Here is an 18,356-nt window from a genome sequence, read left to right on the forward strand (position 1 = left end):
GCATCGTACCTTAATCTAGAATTTTATTATACAGAGTTATATAGTTTTAAAAGCTCTTTTGTGCTTGTATTTCTCATTATCACTACAATAATAAAAGTTTCCAGAAAGCAGGAACAAAGTTACCTTCCTTTTTGGGATCAGCACTGAGCTAAGTATATAGTAAATGCTTGCTAAATGTGTGTTGACTCCTTCACCCACAAATTATTAAGGAAACTAGAGATTTGGAAATTCACATCACCCATTTATTCCCTCTTTGTGCTATCTGACACCAAATATAGGACTAAATGGACCATCTGTTATGATCTAAGTATGGTAATTCCAATAATTTCTTGATCTCAGGAAGTTTCTAAAATGGTTGATACTTCCTTCAACCTAACAAAATAGTCTGGGTTGAATAAACACCATTATCCATGTTAGAATTGTAATAATTAATAGAATTATAGGCCTGAATTATAACTCTTTAAAAGTTCATTTAAAGATTTGTTAAAATCCCTCATTCAATAATAACATAAAATGTATAGTAACATAAGCAACTGTCAAAATAAGATTCAAAGATATAGATGTTTTATGAGATATTTTCCATGACCCAAGGTTGCTTCCTTAGAGTATCCCTAGGATGTCTACTGATCTGTTAAATTCATGCAGTGGGAACAAATGTCCATGTTCTTTGCCAAGTAAATACCATAGATGAATATTAAAAATAGTTCTGTTAGCCAAAATTCACATCTGCACACACTTAAAAATGTAGCTTTTCTTTTTTCAATAACAATTTGTAATACATTCTGGAAAATACGAAAATATTATACAATACTCTACACCTGGCAGGCTAACTAGTATTTTAGTCATAAGTGCAATGATACAGCCTATATTATTATTGGAATTGATTAGTGTATTTCAAATTGTGGACATATGTATGTGTATGTATGTACACATTAGTAACTTTTTTGGACATATAGCTCAGGTAAATCTATGAAGGGAAGGCTTTCTCACTCCTCTCTCTCGATATCTATCTATTTATATTATATATATATATATATGTATATATATATATATATATATATATATATATATATGACATATGTCCCAAATAGTTACTTAAGAGTTAGTCATGAATCAGAACATAAAGTCCAAAACACACTCCCATGATGTAATAAACCAGTTAAAAATATTCTTAAGGGAAAAAAGAAAAAGAAAAAAAATGTTTTTAAAGGGAATGTAATTCCAAACATGGAAGTTAAAGAGATTTTCTACACAATTTGGTGAGTCTAATACTTCAAAAAGACTTAACTATCAAAGTAATATTGTTTTTTAAAAAGGTCATTCATTCACTGAGAAGGACAATATATCACAAACAATGGTTTGGGTTTTTGTTTTTACCAATTTTTCAATATGTGTGTAGAAGAAATATGTTTTGAGCCTGATTTCAATATTGTAACACTTGCAAAAATTTTATGATTTTAAATAGCTGAGGCTTTTACTCTAATGCAATATTTAAAATATATTTATAAAATAAATTATTTTAGAACTTTTAAAAATCATTTTGATTTTTAAAAAGAATGATTAATATGGAAAGCCAAGACCAAGAATAATTTGTATCTTAAAAAGAGGTATTTAAAAATACTTGTGACTTTGCCTATATGTTTGTGTGTATTATTATTTTTAAAAATCATATTATATATATCATAGGACATAATAAAATAAACTGGGAAATTATGAATGCACCTGCTTCCACATCCTATATACATTTTTACTGACTGGTGTGATCTCATTTGATTCTTCTTACATTAGGTTTGTTTTGAGAAGTTGTTTTCTAAAATTCACCAGTCTATTAAAATAATTGTGTTAGAGTACTGAAAAAGAAAATATCTTGATATATACAGCTTCATTAAAAAAAATTCTCACAAGGAAAACTATTAAATAATAGGTACTTATTATGTTGAAAATCTCAAAGAATCTAGAAAAAGACTGACTAGAACTAATGAGTTTAGCAAGGTCACAAGATAAAAGATCAATATAAAGAAATCTTTTGTATTTCTATATATTAGCAGCAAAATTGGGTTTTAAAGTTAAAAACATGAAATGATTAGGTGTAAGTCAAACAAAATAAATGCCACATCTATATGCTGAGAACAATAAACGCTGATGAAAGAAATTAAAGAAAACCTAAATAAACAACAAGATATACTATGTTCATGGACTGGAAAACTCAGTATCAGTAAGATTTCATTTCTTTCATAACTGAGAAATAGATTTAACAAGGTGTTTGAAAACTCCCAGCAGGATTTTGTGTAGAATTTACTATGCTGATTCTAAGAAAAGCAAAGGAAGCATAGGTAAAATAATTTTGAAAAAGAACAAAGACAAGTTATACTACCTGTCTGCTAGACTGACTATAAAACTACAGTAATCAAGACACTGTATGGGGTGCCTGGTGTCAGTTAAATGTTCAATTCTTGGTTTCAGCTCTGGTTATCATTTCAGGGATGATATGAAATCGAGCCCCAGGTCAGGCTCTGTGCTCAATGTAGAGTCTTGCTTGAGATTTGTTTTCCCTTCCTTTCCCTTCCCCTGCTAATGCACTCTCTCTCTCTCTCTAAAATAAGTAAATAAAATCTTAAAAAAAAAAAAAAAAAGGACACTGGCATTATTAGAAAAGAAGAGTATGTATATCAATTGTACAAAATTAGAAAGTTCAGTAGCACACTACACATTTATGGTCAATTGATTTTCAATAAGCTGCAAAGGGAATTTAACAGAGAAAGGAGAGTCTTTTCAACAAATAGTCCTGAAACAACTGAATCTTCATCTGTACCTTGCACCATTCACAAAAACTGGCTCAACATGGACTACAGATCTAAATAAAAAACTTAAAACTTCTAAAAGAAAACAGGAGAAAATCTTTGTGACTTTAGGTTAGGCACAGATTTCTTAGACATGACACCAAAAGCATGATCTATTATCCCTATTCTTTGAAAGATGCTGCTAAAAGATGAGAAGTTCAGCCACTGACTGTGAAAAGTATTTACAAATCATTTATCTTATAAAGGACTTGTGTACAGAATATATAAAGAACCATCAAAATTCAATCAAAAGAAAATAAATATAAAATTGGAAAAATATTTAAACACTTTACCAAGAAAGATATTCAAATGACAAATACATATATGAAAAGATGTTCAACATTATTAGTTATTAGGGAAATCTATATGCAATGAAATACACCTATTAGGGTGGTTAAAATGATGTCACAAATTCAACAGTATCAAGTGCTGGTGAGGACACAGAGCAACGAGAACCCATATGTATTATATGTATTTTTTATGGAAATGCAAAATGATACCACCAGTTTGGAAAACAGTTTGGCAGCTCCTAAAGTTTAAAGATACAGTAAATATACCACTCAGCCATCCCAATCCTTGTTATTTACCTAAGTGGAATGAAAAATTTATGTTCACATAGAACCCTTATATGAATGTTTAACCACCCAAATATTTCTCCCCTGGAGAACAGACAAACTTTGGTACATTCATGCAATGGAATATTATTGGTAATAAAAAAAGATTAGGACTATCGCTACACACAAGAACATGAATGACTCTCACATTATGCTAAAGGGAAAGAAACCAGACCCAAAAGGCTACATGCTGAGTGACTCATTTATGCGATATTCCAGGAGAGGCAAATCTAGTAGTCACAGAAAATAGATGGGTGGTTGCCAGGAGGTCAGAGCAAGAGGAAGGAAGTGGGATTGACAACAAAGGGTCTGGAGAAATATCTGAGGTGATGAATAGTTGTTTATCTTGACTGTGCTCATGATTGTCAAAGTTGCATAACTAAACAGCATCTGTATGTAAATTAAATCTTGAAAAAAAAATGTTTTAAAAAGAAGAGGCCTGATACAAGGAAGAGGCTGATTTATTCTGGAGTTGGTGTTAAGAAGGAGCAAGACAAGGACAGGTAACATCTTTGAATGAGGATGTTAAGTTCACCAGGTCTTCCAGGTGAAGAGAAAAAATTCATGTGAAGCCACGAAGGAAGAATGCTTCCAGCCTAATTGTGGAAAAGGGAGTCTTCTGGGGTGAGCACAGCACACAGTGTGTCTGTGGTTGAGGAGACAGTTAAAAATGGTAGAAGATGACACCACTTCATACTCATTATGATATCAATTATAAAGACAAAACAAACCAAAATCAAGAGTTGGTGATGATGTGGAGAAACTGGAAGCCCTGCACACTGCTGGTGGGAATGTAAATGATGCACCAGCTGAAAATTGCATGGAGAGTTTCTCAAAAAAGTAAAAATAGAATTACCATATGGTCCAGCAATTCCACACTGGGTGTTATACCCAAAATAATTAAAAGCAGAAGCTCAGACTGATACTTGCACACCCATATTCATAATAGAATTAGTCACAATAGCCAAAAAGTGGAAGCAACTCAAATGTCCACTGATGGGACAAATGGATAAACAGACTGTGGTATAGAAAGACAATGGAATATTATTCTTTTTTTGAAAAAAGGAAACCCTGACACAGGCTACCACATGGATAAACCTTGAGGACATAAAGCTAAGTGAAACATACCAATCACAAAAAGATAAAAACTTTGATTCCACTCACATGAGGTACCTAGAGTCATCAAATACATAGAGACAGAAGATAGAATGTTAGTTGCCAGGGACTGGGGGACAGAGAAATAGGGAATTCATGTTTAATGGGGACAGTTCAGGTTTCACAAGATGGAAGAAGTTCTGGAGATGGTGGTGATGGTTGCACAACAATTTAAATGTACTCAATGCCTGGGACGCCTGGGTGGCTCAGTTGGTTAAATGTACTCAATGCCAATGAACCGTGGACTGAAAAATTAAATTAATTAAAATAAATGAGAAAAGAGGAAAGGTAGGCGAGGAGCAGTGGGATTATGCAAATCCTTGGCCAGAAAGCTAAGGAGCTGGGGCAACTTCACTTTGTTGTGGGCAATGGCACTTTGTAAGTTTTTAAGCAAGAGAGGGAAATGCCATTAGCTCATGCTTTACCTTGTCCAGAAGGTTCTGCCTGATTTTACCCTTTCTCTGCAGACCTCCTGGGAGTTTCTCAAGCATGCTGGCCTACAGATCTAGGCAATGGCTCTGATTTCCGTTCAGTGTAATCATAGTGTCATTTGTTTCATTATCCCTGCCCCATTAAAGGATATCTCTTTGCAGGGAGAGGCTGTTTTGATATTACCAGTGCCTAATCCAGCCCAGCAAGGAGATTTGTTTTTTTCTTTCCTTTCCTAAAAGTAAGCTGTACTGTCTAACATGGGGCTTGAACTCATGACCCCAAGATCAAGAGTTGCATGCTCTACGGACTGAGCCAGCTTGGCCAGTCCCTGAGATATGTTTTTTAGAAAGATCCTTGTCTCAGGAACAGAGAGAGTATCTCAGTCTTACCTTCTTCTCTTTGAGGCCAGATGGTCCCGTGTCCCTCAGGGGTCTCATACTACCAGCCTGCCCTGTCTCAGGACCATGACCAACTCCTCCTTTCCTCCCTATCAGACCCTGGGCTGGATTCTCTTGGGAGAGGCGTAGTCTGAAGTCAGAGAGGCCCACATTTCCTCCTGAGCTCATTAATGTTGCAGAAGCAAAAATGAGAGCCCTGTGAGCAGGCCGAAGTCAGGTAGGCAATATTTCTGCTTTTCTTTGAAGAACAGCCTCCCTGCCCTGAGAGAAAGATAACCTGGGTCAAGGTAAGGGGCACTGGAGAACATCCCAACCTCACAGGCAGGGCTGAGGAGGGGCTGCTGACGTCACAATCACACTGCCTGGTTTCTGGTGTCAGCAAATGTAATCCCAGGACTGAAGGGCCAGCCCAGCCTTGTCTCTGTGACTCCAGTGTCTCAGGGTAGAAAGAAGAAGCAGGCTGAAGATGTCCTAGGGCTTGGGGCAGGGGGACAATATAACCAGTGGTGACTTGTATATCACCATTAGGACTATAGTGTGGTTATAATAGAGAATATTTAGAAAAACTGAATGATACCATTTAAAAATCATTTCTAATCCCATACCCCAGAGAAATGAACTAGTATATTTGCTCTTTACCCCTGTGTACACTTATCCAAGACTTCCTCTCACTTTGTCTCACATCCCAAATCAAATCTGTCAAGAAGCTGTGTTGGCTCCACCTTTAAATGTACCCAGAATCTGACCACCTCCACTGGCGCCACTCTGGTCCAAGTCCCCCTAATCTCTCCCTCAGAGTCCAGCAGTGCTCTTCTAATGGGTTTCCCACCTTTGTCCTCACACTGCCAGAATGATCTTTTCAAGTCTAAGTTGGATCATAGCATTCCTTGGCACAATACCCTAATGTACTTCCATTACTCAGAGTTAGTCCTTACAACAGCCTCAAAGGTCCTATGTGATCAGGACCCTTGGGATTCCTCAAAACTCATTTTCTACTCTCTCCCTGTCTCCTCCGTTCTCCCCACACTGGTTTCCCCACTGGTCCTTAACCCCGCCAGCCATGCTCTTGCTCGGTCTTTGCACTGGCTGTTCACTCCATCGGAAAGTTCTTCCTCCAGATACTCACATAGCTAATTCAACTCCTTGTTGACCTTCTCAATGAGGCCAACCCTAATCATACTATTTAAATAGGCCCCAACTCTGGTACTCCAGAGTCTCCCTTAATCCTTTCTTTCATTTCTTATTGAGTAGCACTTAGACACTTCTTAAATAAGTGGCATGTCCACTGCTTAGTTATTATCTGTCTCTCCAGCTAGAATGTGAGCTCTGAGGAGATGGGAATATCTGTCTGTTTTGATCATCACTGTATCAAGTAATCCAGGACTGCTATACACAAAATAGGCATCAAATGCTGAAGGCATTAAGAGTGTGCCATTGCCTGCTAGCTGTCCCTTAGCATCCATTCTTCTTTTATTTCTTTAATTTATTCATAAATTTTAATTCCACTATAATTAGCATACGGTGTAGTATTAGTTTTGGGTGTATGGTGGAGTGATCCAGCATTTCCATACATCCCCCAGTGCTCATCATGATGAGCGATTTCCTCAGTCTCCATGTTTCAGTCATCCCCTTGGTAACCATCAGTTTGTTCTCTATAGTTAAGAGTCTCTTTCTTGGCTGTTCTCTTTCTGTCTCTTTTTAACTTTGCTTCTTTGTTTTGTTTCTTAAAATCCACATATGAGTGAAATAATATGGTATTTGTGTTTTTCTCACTGACTTATTTCACTTAGCAGTATACTCTCCAGCTTTATCTATGTCATTGCAAATGGCAAGATTTTGTCCTTTTTTTTTTTTTTTAAGATTTTATTTATTTATTTATTTATCAGAGAGAGAGAGAAAGAGAGAGAGCATAAGCAGGCAGAGTGGAGGCAGAAGCAGAGAGAGAAACAGGCTCCCCACTGAGCAAAGAACCCAATGTGGGACTCAATCCCAGGACCCTGGGATTATGACCTGAGCCGAAGGCAGTGGCTTAGCCAAGTGAGCCACCCAGGTGTCCCTTCATTCTTTTTTTATGGCTGAATAATATTCCATTGGATATATACCACATCTTCTTTCTCCATTCATCTATTGATGGGCAGTTGGGCAGCTTCTATATCTTGTTTATTGTAAATAAGCTCCTATAAACAAAGGGGTGCATATATTCCTTTGAATTCATGTTTTTGTATTTTGGGGGGAAATACCCACTAGTACAATTACTAGACCATAGGGTAGATCTATTTTTAAATTTTTGAGGAAACTTCATACTGTTTTCCATAGTGGCTACACTAGTTTGCATTTCCATCAATAGCACAAAGGGTTTTCCTTTCTCTACCATCCTGGCCAATACCTCTCGTTTCTTGTGTTTTAGATTTTAGCCATTCTGACAGGTGTGAGGTGATATTTTATTGTGGTTTTTTTTTTTTTTTTTGATTTGCCTTTTCCTGATGAGTGATATTGAGCATCTTTTCATGTGTCTGTTGGCCATCTGGATGTCTTCAAAGAAATGTCTTCATATCTTCTGTCCATTTTAAAATCGGATTATTTGGTTTTGGGTGTTGATTTGTGAAAGTTCTTTGCATATTTTGGATACTAACCCTTTCTTGGATGTATCATTTGTAAATATCTTCTCATATTCAGTAAGTTGTTTTTTAGTTTTGTTGATTGTTTCCTTTTCTGTGCAGAAGCTTTCTATTTTAATAATGTAGTCCCAATAATTTATGTTTGCTTTTGTTTCCCTTGCCTCAGGAAACATACCTAAAAAATGTTGCTATGGCCAACTCAGAGACATTACTGCCTCTGCTTTCTTCTAGGATTTTTATCCTTTCAGGTAAATCCACTTTTAAAAAAGATTTTAATCATTTATTTTATAAAGAGAGTGTGTGCATACTTGAGTTGGGGGAGGGGCAGAGGGAATCTCAAGCAGAATCTCAAGTAGACTCGACTTGGAGCAAGGAATCCAACACAGGGCTCAATCTCACAACCCTGAGATCACGGCCCAAGCTAAAATCATGAATCGGATGCTTAACTGACTGAGCCACTCAGGCACCCCTCAGGTCAATTTATCTTGAGTTTATTTTTGTGTATAGTGTAAAAAATGGTCCAGTTTCATTCTTTTGTCTATAGCTGACCAGTTTTCCCAACATCATTTGTTGATGAGACTTTTTCCCATTTGATATTCTTTCCTGCTTTGTCAGAGATTAACTGACCATATGATTATGAGTTTATTTCTGAGTTTTCTATTCTTTTCTTTTGCTCTATGTTCCCATTTTCTGTGCTGATACCATACTGTTTTATACAGTTTTGTAATATAACTTGAAGTCTAGAATTGTGATACCTCCAGCTTTGCTTTTCTTTTTCAAATCTACTTTGGCTATCTAGGTCTTTTTTGGTTCCATACAAATTTTAGGGTTTTTTGTTGTAGTTCTATGAAAAATGCTGTTATTTTGATAAGGATTGCATTAAATCTGCAGATTGCTTTGGGTAGTATAGATATTTTAACAATATCTGCTCTTCTAGTCCATGAGCATGGGATGTCTTTCTGTTTCTTTGAGTCCTCTCCAATTTCTTTCATCAGTGTTTTATAGTTTTTTGAGTAGAGGTGTTTGACTTCTTCAGTTACGTTTATTCTTAGGTATCTTATTTTTGTGCAATTTTAAGTGGGATTGTTATCTTAATACCTCTTCCTGCTCCTGTATAGAAATGTAACAGATTTCTGAGATTAATCTGTTCTTAGAGGGATATCTTTTTTGGGTTTTGGTATTGATATTATGCTGACCAAAAAATAGACCACTACATCAAAAGAGATGAATATTTTAAAAGCCCACAATATAGATAACTAAAGGCTTTCAGGAAAGTTATACCAATTTATATGCTCACTAATAGCATTTTGGAGTATTTATTCATATCATCTTTGGTATTTGGTATTATTAATTAAAAGTGATAGTATCACTTAAAATTATTTGTTTATTCAATACATGAAAAGTAATGTCTTGTCTTAGCATTTCCTTAATTACTCGTGAGGATGAAGAGGTATATTTACACTAACTACACTTTTTCTGTTATTTTTACTGTGTCCCATAATATATTCAATTTAGTTAAATGACCATTTTTGATTATTAATTAATTTTTTTTAAGATTTTACTTATTTGAAAGAGAAAGTGCATATGAGCAGGGAGAGGGGGCAGAGAGAGAGAGAGAGGGAAAAGCAGACTCCCAACTGAGCAGAGCGCCCGACTCAGGGCCTTCCTGAGATCATGACATGAGTGGAAGGCAGACGCCTTAACCAACTGAGCCACCCAGGCACCCCATTCAACTATTAATTTAATCCTCACAATACTGAATTAGGAAACCCCATTCCAGAGTGAGTAATTGTCTCCCTTCTACTATGAACCATGATTAGAAGGAGACTTGACTCCCAGCCCAGTGCTCTTCCAATGTGCTATGCCCTTTGGCCTTTCTGTGACATCAGGCCCTCAGTGCCTAATACCAAATGCCCATCAGCTCATCCTCTGCCCTCCCCTTCTAAAAGTCTCCAAATAAAGCAGGCAGGATTATGGATAGGGAGGCTCTGTGCCTCTTCATTCTGATCTCCTTGAGCCTCCTAACAAACAGAAAATACTTTCAATCGAAGTGCATCAAAATGTTACTGAAATGTTGGTGTGTGATAGAAAAAACATCGATCAGAAGGCTAGTCAGGATGTTAAAATAATTAGAGTCTAGTTATCTATAAGTTCAGTATTATTTTCAGAAAGGTACTCATTTAAAATATATGTAGTCAGCATTATAATGTTCAGTAATTAAATCACAGGATATATAAAGAGAAAAGATGCCTCCTTTACATAAAAAGCACCCTCCTACTTAGGGTAATCACAGAGCTTAACACTCGAGCTGGGACATGTTTAAGATTGAAAGAGGTGGAGAAATGTTTAATCATTCAGGATCCTGGGACAACAGGTGCAAACTGGGACCTTCCTAGGCAAGTTGGGATGTACACGCCCCCCCATTTATGGTAAACCAAGACAGTGCCACAAATTACTCTTTCTGTTCTCATCTGTAATCACTTCATCATTGTTGAAGATACTAATGAAATACATATTTTTTAATTTCATTTATCTTTTTAAAGATTTCATTTACTTAATTGACAGACAGAGATCACAAGTAGGCAGAGAAGCAGGCTCCCAGCAGAGCAGAGAGCCCGATGCGGGGCAGGATCCCAGGACCCTGGAATCATGACCTGAGCTGAAGGCAGAGGCTTTAACCCACTGAGCCACCCAGGTGCTCCTCATTTTATTTTCTTCCATGTTATAAAAAAAAGATTCACTGCCAATAAGACTCCTACAGGTTTAGCCATGAAGCTGAAAGGATTGAAAGGACTGTATAATTATCAATGCTAATCTCAACTCAAACACACATACACACACACACACAATACATAACAAGAAAACTTCACAAAAACCAAAATGAACACACACATAAATTCCTTTCGCACAAATACCTACTTGTTTTATTCCGAATTCTCTCAGTTGGGATATCAATCTCCGAAGATGCCAAATAAATTGTTCTATTTTCAACAACTTCTCAAATCAAAATACCATCTTTTGCTATCCTGACCTAGAGATTTTCCTTTTATTCTAGGTAGAAATTTCTTCCCTTAAGAAAATCCCAAAGGATAAAACCAACAAGTTCTGGTGAATGGCAGAACTTCATTTACAATGGTACGATTAGAATATTAGGAAATTAGGGCAAACAAAGACAAGGGAGGATTAATCTTATAAATTGTAAATATTTACTTTAAATATAAACAATGATTCATTTGTAATTCTAGATTTTATTTTGAAATAGCCTTAACATGGAATATACTCTTTTAATTTTCTCCAAGGAAAATATAGCTCCCTAGCCCAGGAAAACTAGACTTTGAAGTTAAGCTACTGATATGCTCTTCCAGATTGCCAGAAAATAGAAGTGCTCTTGAACATGCAGCGAAGAGGCAGAGGGAGAATTGGCAAAAGATTCTCTGGGAAACAGGGAGAGCCGCATTCAGTGGGGGGCAGCCTGCTGCCATCTGCATCCCTGATTTGCAATGAGCGTGGCAGTCCCGCCCCCTGGTTGGGGTGGTAAAAGCCCGACAGTGTAAATATCCAACATCAGCTCTTTTTGTTTAATAAAAAGACACCGCAGACATTATTCCAGTACTTCGTGGAATCACTGTGAAACAGGTGCCTCATACCCGAACCAGAAAAAGTAGGGGAGACCTGAGGATCGATGCAAAACTGTGTCTCTAAGGAACACACACTTCCTCTTGTTACGTAGGAGATATGTTAACTGCTTTAACTAAAATATTTGGTTTGTGCTGCTTTGTCGATATTGTCCAAATGACAAAAAAGTCTAGCTCTGGTGTGAAACAAGACACAGTTCCCATTCACCACTTCAAGAAGGTTTTCGATGCAGGTACTTTGAAGACTATTTGAAAATTCTAAGTCTTCATATAAAAGAACACCAATTCATCACGTTCAAATTATTTACACACCCACGGTTTTCTAAGTTGCCATTTTTGCATGGTGTTTTTTGTAAATTAATTTACTGTTATGTTTAGAAGTATCATTGTGATCCATTATATTAAGCTGCAGCCAGAGGAAAATGCCAACTTGAAGACCAACATTTGTGAAATACTGTAAAATTTAGAGTGGATGTTGTTTGTCAATCAATTTTTGTAAGTCTGAACTGTTTGAGGATAATATTTAATTTAAAAATTTGAGGATATAAAACTTCATATTTTTAGCAAAGGAAAAAGTCAGGGAAAAGATCAAAGCAAAGGGACCAGAGTTGAGATTAGAATTCCATTTTAAGCCAAAATGACAACGTCTTCATAAGTTAATATTAATCCTTTAATTATAAATTTCAAAGGTTTAAGTAGTTTCTATGACCTTAGCTTTGAATAATTATGCCATATGGAGCTTTTCTTAAATTTGAAAAAGATGCTGAATTGTTGCGCAAAGCCTTTTAATGACTTCAGGCTGGCAGAATTCCAGTATAATCCTTCAGACACTATTAAAATTACAGACCAGGAACCCAAGCTGGCAAATGCTATGTAAATTTCATAAGTGCTTTTTACTTAGTATAGTGAGTACGGTGCGAAAAATGTTTAATGTGTTCCTATATTTTTAAATATTTAGTTTTTAGTATATTTTCAAACAGTGAAGCTTAAAACAACTACTTATAATAGAGAATTCACAAAGGAAATGATGGACAGATTACACTAAGTACAAGTAAGATCTTTTGTATAAAGTTAAATGATAAAATGAAACAGCAAGCACCAAAAATATTTGCCACAAGGCTAAGAATTTTTTCATCCTGCAAGGTGATGAGAATAACATCAGGAGACTAAGAGAAGACAAACTGTCAAAGAGTGGGAATAGGCAATTCTCAGAAAATGAAATACACACACGAATCTATTTTAAGTGTTTGAGTTAACTCCTTAAAATGCAAATTAAAAATAAAACTTTTTTTTACTAAAAATTAAAGGTAAGTATTAATGGTAAGGACTGGCTAGATAAAACATATTCTGTTACAGAACAATATAAATTAGCACAACCAATCTGACCCTGTAATTCTACTGGGATCTTAACCTAAGACAAAAACAATGGAAGTGTTGACAAAAATTTATATATAAAGATGTTCATCTCTGTGTCAATGTAGGCAATTTTTTAAAAAAGCTAAATGTTTAAAAATAAGAGAAAACTACACTCTATTATGCTGCATCCATAAAATGGAGTATCATGAAACAATGAAAACTATATTTTCAAAGAATCTCCAATGACCTTGGAATATACTTAGCATGACTTTTAAAAAAGCAAAAGACTACACTGTGTATTAAGTGTGATCTCGGTCCTCTAAAGTCACATAATGTGCTATTTTACATGCACACTAAATTATCACTAGGTTATCACTACCTGGGGGTAATAATAGGAAATTTTACATTTCTCTATTTCCTATATTTTCTCAAATAGCCTCTTATTTCAAGAAGGGTTATTTTAAAAATAACCCAATACGTTTCTGAAACAATGGTAAATTGTAAATACCAAAGTTTTAACCAGACTTCTGAAAATGACTCACTACCCTCACTTAGTAATTGTTTGTAATTTGTCAAAAGCTCATGTTTTTCAGGGACTTTGTTTCAATTTGGTTTGAAAAGATTTCAAAAGGCTAGAAAAGAAGCTTTCACTTTGCAAATGTCAATCACAGACTCTCTCAGATTCTCTAGATCAAGTCTTCTCACCTGGTGGAGGATTTCATGCTTCTCTTAAAGCCACTGCAGATGGCAGCAGGTCTGGAGCTGCTGCTGACAGAGACCCAGGTAGGGTCTGGACTCGGGGATTCCTTCACAACCTCAAGGTTGTAAGTGCCACTGACAAAACCCAGACCCACCGGGAATGTTTCATTTGGATTATTTATTATTCTGGTGTTATTTTCCTCTCCTCTTTGAACCTCGATTTTATACTTAACGAAAGAAAATTAATTCATAAACCCCTCAATTCTGACAGGATTTTGAGCTGCTGGCAAATATTTTAGTCTTCTGATTTAAACATGATAAAACATTAAGCCTTTTCTAAAATACAGTGGAAGAATTCAAGCAGCATGCACAATGACACACCAGGCAGCAATGAGATTATCTTACCAGTTCACAAGTGTTAAATCAGATTTTCAGGTTAAGAACTCTACTGATGTGTGCACAAAAATATAAAACTCTGTCTGAAAAAACCTTTGATGCTATACATTTAACTTGCTAAGTAACAAGGAGGAAATTACAACACTAAAGAAATGAAGATATGACTATAGAGAGGTATTTTGCCCCATCTAAAGAATTTAGAATGGGTTGAAGTCAAACGTGGATGAATCAAAACCAATGTCTTATTTATTCATATTACCATGTACATGGCTAGACTGATTTTCTCAGTTTACCATCATTCTTTCATTTTCTCAATATTTATGAATGGCTACTTTGTGGGAGGTGCCACATGGGATTCTGCACTTTAGAAATAAGCATTTCAAAAGGACTGCTTTCAAGGGACTCCTGGTCTTCCTGCAGTTAGAAATGCTCAACTCCTTTTACCAGTTGAGTAAAAACACGTATCAACTGGAAACAGAAATCCCTCTTCATGTCAGGAGCCCACCACTTGTATTTTATCATATGGACCTTGGGATTGGTTAATTCCACCAACTCAACCAAAACCAAACTCATGGCACTAAACATTAGCTTAGTCAATGCTTTTGTCCCTTTCCCCAGACTCTCCTTTTGCCCACAAGTCCCTATGTTCTCATGAACTCTGCCAGCACCGTTAACCATGGCAGCTAAAGTTCTACCATGATAAAACCCCTTTCTCTCTTCTTATGCTACTTCTGTCCTCAGTTCAATTCAAGAGCATTTCATTCTTCCAGACTCATGCTGCCATCCTCCCGCCTCGACCGGCAGAATCCCAGTTCTACCTCGGCAAATGCACTTACTCCTGCTTCCTTCCAGCCACATTCTAGCCATTGGCCCAGCATGAAGCCAGGCTATGTTGTTGGTCCTGGAACTCCTTACTCCGAAACTCCTGCTATTTTCTACTAGAAACACAGATGATATCAGATAGAAGCTCTCTGCAAGTCTCGCCGCAGAACCACCTTGTATATCTGCCAGTCCTCTCCTTTCTTCCTTCCTCCTTGAAAGTCATGGCTCCCATCATTCACTTACTTAGTATGTACTAGGAGGGTACCTACCATGTGCCGAGTTTTCTCAACACTAGCAGTACAGAAGTGAGCAAGGCAGACAAGGTCCTCGTGATGGAGCAGATATGCTAATGGGGGGATGGGGGGAGTGGGGGGTGGGTATGAATAGAAAATAAACAATCAGAAAAATGAAAAGATGATTCCAGATGGTGAGATGAGCTATGAAGACAACGGGACCAGTGAAGGTGGTAGAGCTGGGCATGACTCTACAGAGAGAGGTCAGGGAGGAACACTGAACAGTATGGAGTGAGGAGGAGGAGGATGGCCACAGGAAATCTAGGGGAAGAACATCCCAGACAGAGGGGTGGTGGGTGTAAAGACCTGGAAGAAGGAGAGCATGAGGCCTACTCCAGGAACAGGCTGAGGTCTCCTGTGGCTGGATCCTGTGGCCAAGGGGCAAGGGTGTGCCTGTGCTGGTCTTTCATCCAGACCCTTCTGTCTCAGCAAGCTCTCAGGTGTCCGTGGGTCTCGGCATCACTAAGCTCTTCCTCTCCACTGGTCCCTTCTTGTATATTGCAAGACATTCTCAGCCTAAAGTATACTCCTTTGGAATGACACTTTCCTTTTAATATCAGATTTTCTGAAACAATAGAGTATTCACAAAGCTCCATGGTCTCATTTATCCACGATAGCGTTTCTGTTCACGCTCTCCTTTTCAGGGCTCTGTCCAAGATTATCCGTGACTTCTCACTTTCAAATCCCAGGACTTTTCCTCCTCCCTCATCCTTCCTGATTTTCTGTCACATTCTTGAAAATCCATCTTTCCAAATAGTCTCTTCCTTTGTTTCCATGAAAACTCATTTTTCTCAGATTCCTCTTACCTTGAAGACCCTTCTTTGACTATTTCATCTCCAAACTCTTCAACACAGTTCTTTCTTCACAGTTGTCTGTTTTCCTCCTGTGTCTCTCTCTTGAACAGGCCCTCTCTGTGGGTGATCCCCACAGCTGTCTACTCGAGTCCTGCCTTCTCTTATGATTACCCACAAACGTTCCTTCCACAGCAAGTGAACAGCCCAACTGGGTGAAGTGGAGGCACTTCAAAGTCAAAAAGTTCATAATGGTACCTACCTTCTTCCTCCCCAAACCAGACGTCTCCCACTTTCCCAGTTTATTAAGGGTTGGGTGATACTTCACAAGTCTAATCAATGCCATCTCTGAGATGATTCTCAAACATGTCCCCTTTAGCCCTCTGTCATGCTATGCTCTCACTACGTTCCTGCACCTTGAACATGCCCTCAGGGACCTCCTGCTTACCTTAATCTGGTCCCTGCCAACTACTCCTACAGCAAGGGCATCTGAACAACATGGACAGAAAGATTTTTCTAAGAATCACTTGAATTGTGACATTCAGTGCTAAAAACTTTCAGCAGCTCCTCACTGTTTACCCAACAAAGCTAAAATACTATGACAGCTTTGGAGACTCTCTGTGATCCCAAGCTACCTTTTAGCTTAACTACTAACCGTTCCCCTTGATTAACCTCCATGCCTTTGCTTGCTCTTGCTGGTGTTATTTCTTGGGCTTAGAATGTTATCTTGCATGTCTACTGGTCAAAATCCTAGTAAAAGTGACATCTCGTCCAGTTAATTTTTCCTGATTTCATTAACAGAAATAATTTCCCCCAATTCACACTCCACCTTGCATTACAGTTATTTTCGTATGTGTGTATGTCTTGATGTCACTGTAATTTTATGATCTCCTTGAGGACTGTGCCTTTTTTCCCTTTTTCTTATATATCCTCATAGTGTCTGGGATAATGCCTTTCAGGGTTATAGAAGATCTCCCAGAAATGTTTGCCAAATAAATTACTAATGGTTTCTAATATTTTTTATTACCTATAACCTGATAATTAGTTATAACACATATAAACCTATACTTGAAAAGGTTCATCTTCTACTAAAAAGAAACATTTGGAATGTGAATATATAATGCAAGACAATTAAGGCCAAGCTTGTATGTTTTATAAGTCTGGTTTTGGTATGCCCGATTTTCTTATCATTGTGCACTGGTATGTGTGTCATTTAAGAACATTTATTCTGAAATACCTTGAACTGTTGGCAGAGACAAAGGGACCCAAGGCTAGGTGTTTGTAAGAGTCACCAGAGAGAGGAGAGCCTGAGTGGCTCAGTCAGTTAAGCATCCAGCACTTGATCTCACCTAGGGCCATGATCTCTGGGTCACGGGAAGGAGCCCCACATCAGGCTCTTCGCTCAGGGGAGAGTCTGCTGGTCTCCCTCTGCCTTTGCCTCTCCCCCTGCTCATGAACTCTCTCTCAAATAAATAAATCTTAAAAAAAAAAAAAAAAAAAAGAATCTCTAGGGAGGATACAAAAACATCCCTTTCACTCCCTATCCATCTCACTGATGTGCTATTGTCAGAGGGGTAAAACTTCTCTAAACTACTGGAATTTCTCTAATTCCCGAAACTTTCCATATTTTAAGATCAAAACATTCTTCTTTTGCATTACTTTGACGGAATTACCCCCAACAGCCTCATAAAGATGTATAAAAGGCATCTCAACTGGAACACGGCCCCACAGGCCCCACCTACTGTTCTGACCAGTTTCCTTCGGCCACCAGTAGGCGGAGTCCATTGGGCCACCGGCTCCAGCAAGTCACCTCGGCTTCACCCTTGACTGTTCAACAGCGTGTCCCTCTTTCTCTCTTCCACCCCACATCTGAACCAACAGCGGTCACTGTCAGCTCCACCTTCAGAGCCTACCCTGAATTTTATCAGTTTCTACCCTTTGCTGCTGCTGCCCAGGCCTGAGCCTCTGTCATCTTGTCCAAGTGCCCACAATGGCCTTTTAACTAGTCTCCCTACTTCCTTCTTTGCCCTCAATTCAGTCTGTCCTCAGCATGCACGGAGAGATCCTACTCTAATGTGAATCAACACATGCCAGTCCTCTGCTCAAAAACTGTGAAGTCTTACGCCAGAGAGCAAAACCCTCTCAAGGGCCCTCACAGACCCACAGGACATAGGTCCACCCCCCGAGGTTTCTTCCCTGACCTCATCACAACCTTCTCCTCCTCTTCCTCCTCCTTGGTCACTATTTCTGGCCATATCAGCCTCCATGCTATTCCTCCGACAAGCCAGGCTCACTTCTGCCTCTTTA

General features: G+C 37.8%; 1 protein-coding gene across 7 annotated transcripts in view; it reads right to left on the reverse strand.

Annotated features, from left to right (window-relative positions):
- Nucleotides 1-18,356, reverse strand: part of CEP112 (centrosomal protein 112) — a 461,470-nt gene that overhangs the window by 187,106 nt on the left and 256,008 nt on the right. The gene's annotated exons all lie outside the window — the stretch shown is intronic.

Source organism: Mustela nigripes, chromosome 16 (assembly GCF_022355385.1).
Source record: "Mustela nigripes isolate SB6536 chromosome 16, MUSNIG.SB6536, whole genome shotgun sequence".
NCBI classification, from domain to species: domain Eukaryota; kingdom Metazoa; phylum Chordata; class Mammalia; order Carnivora; family Mustelidae; genus Mustela; species Mustela nigripes.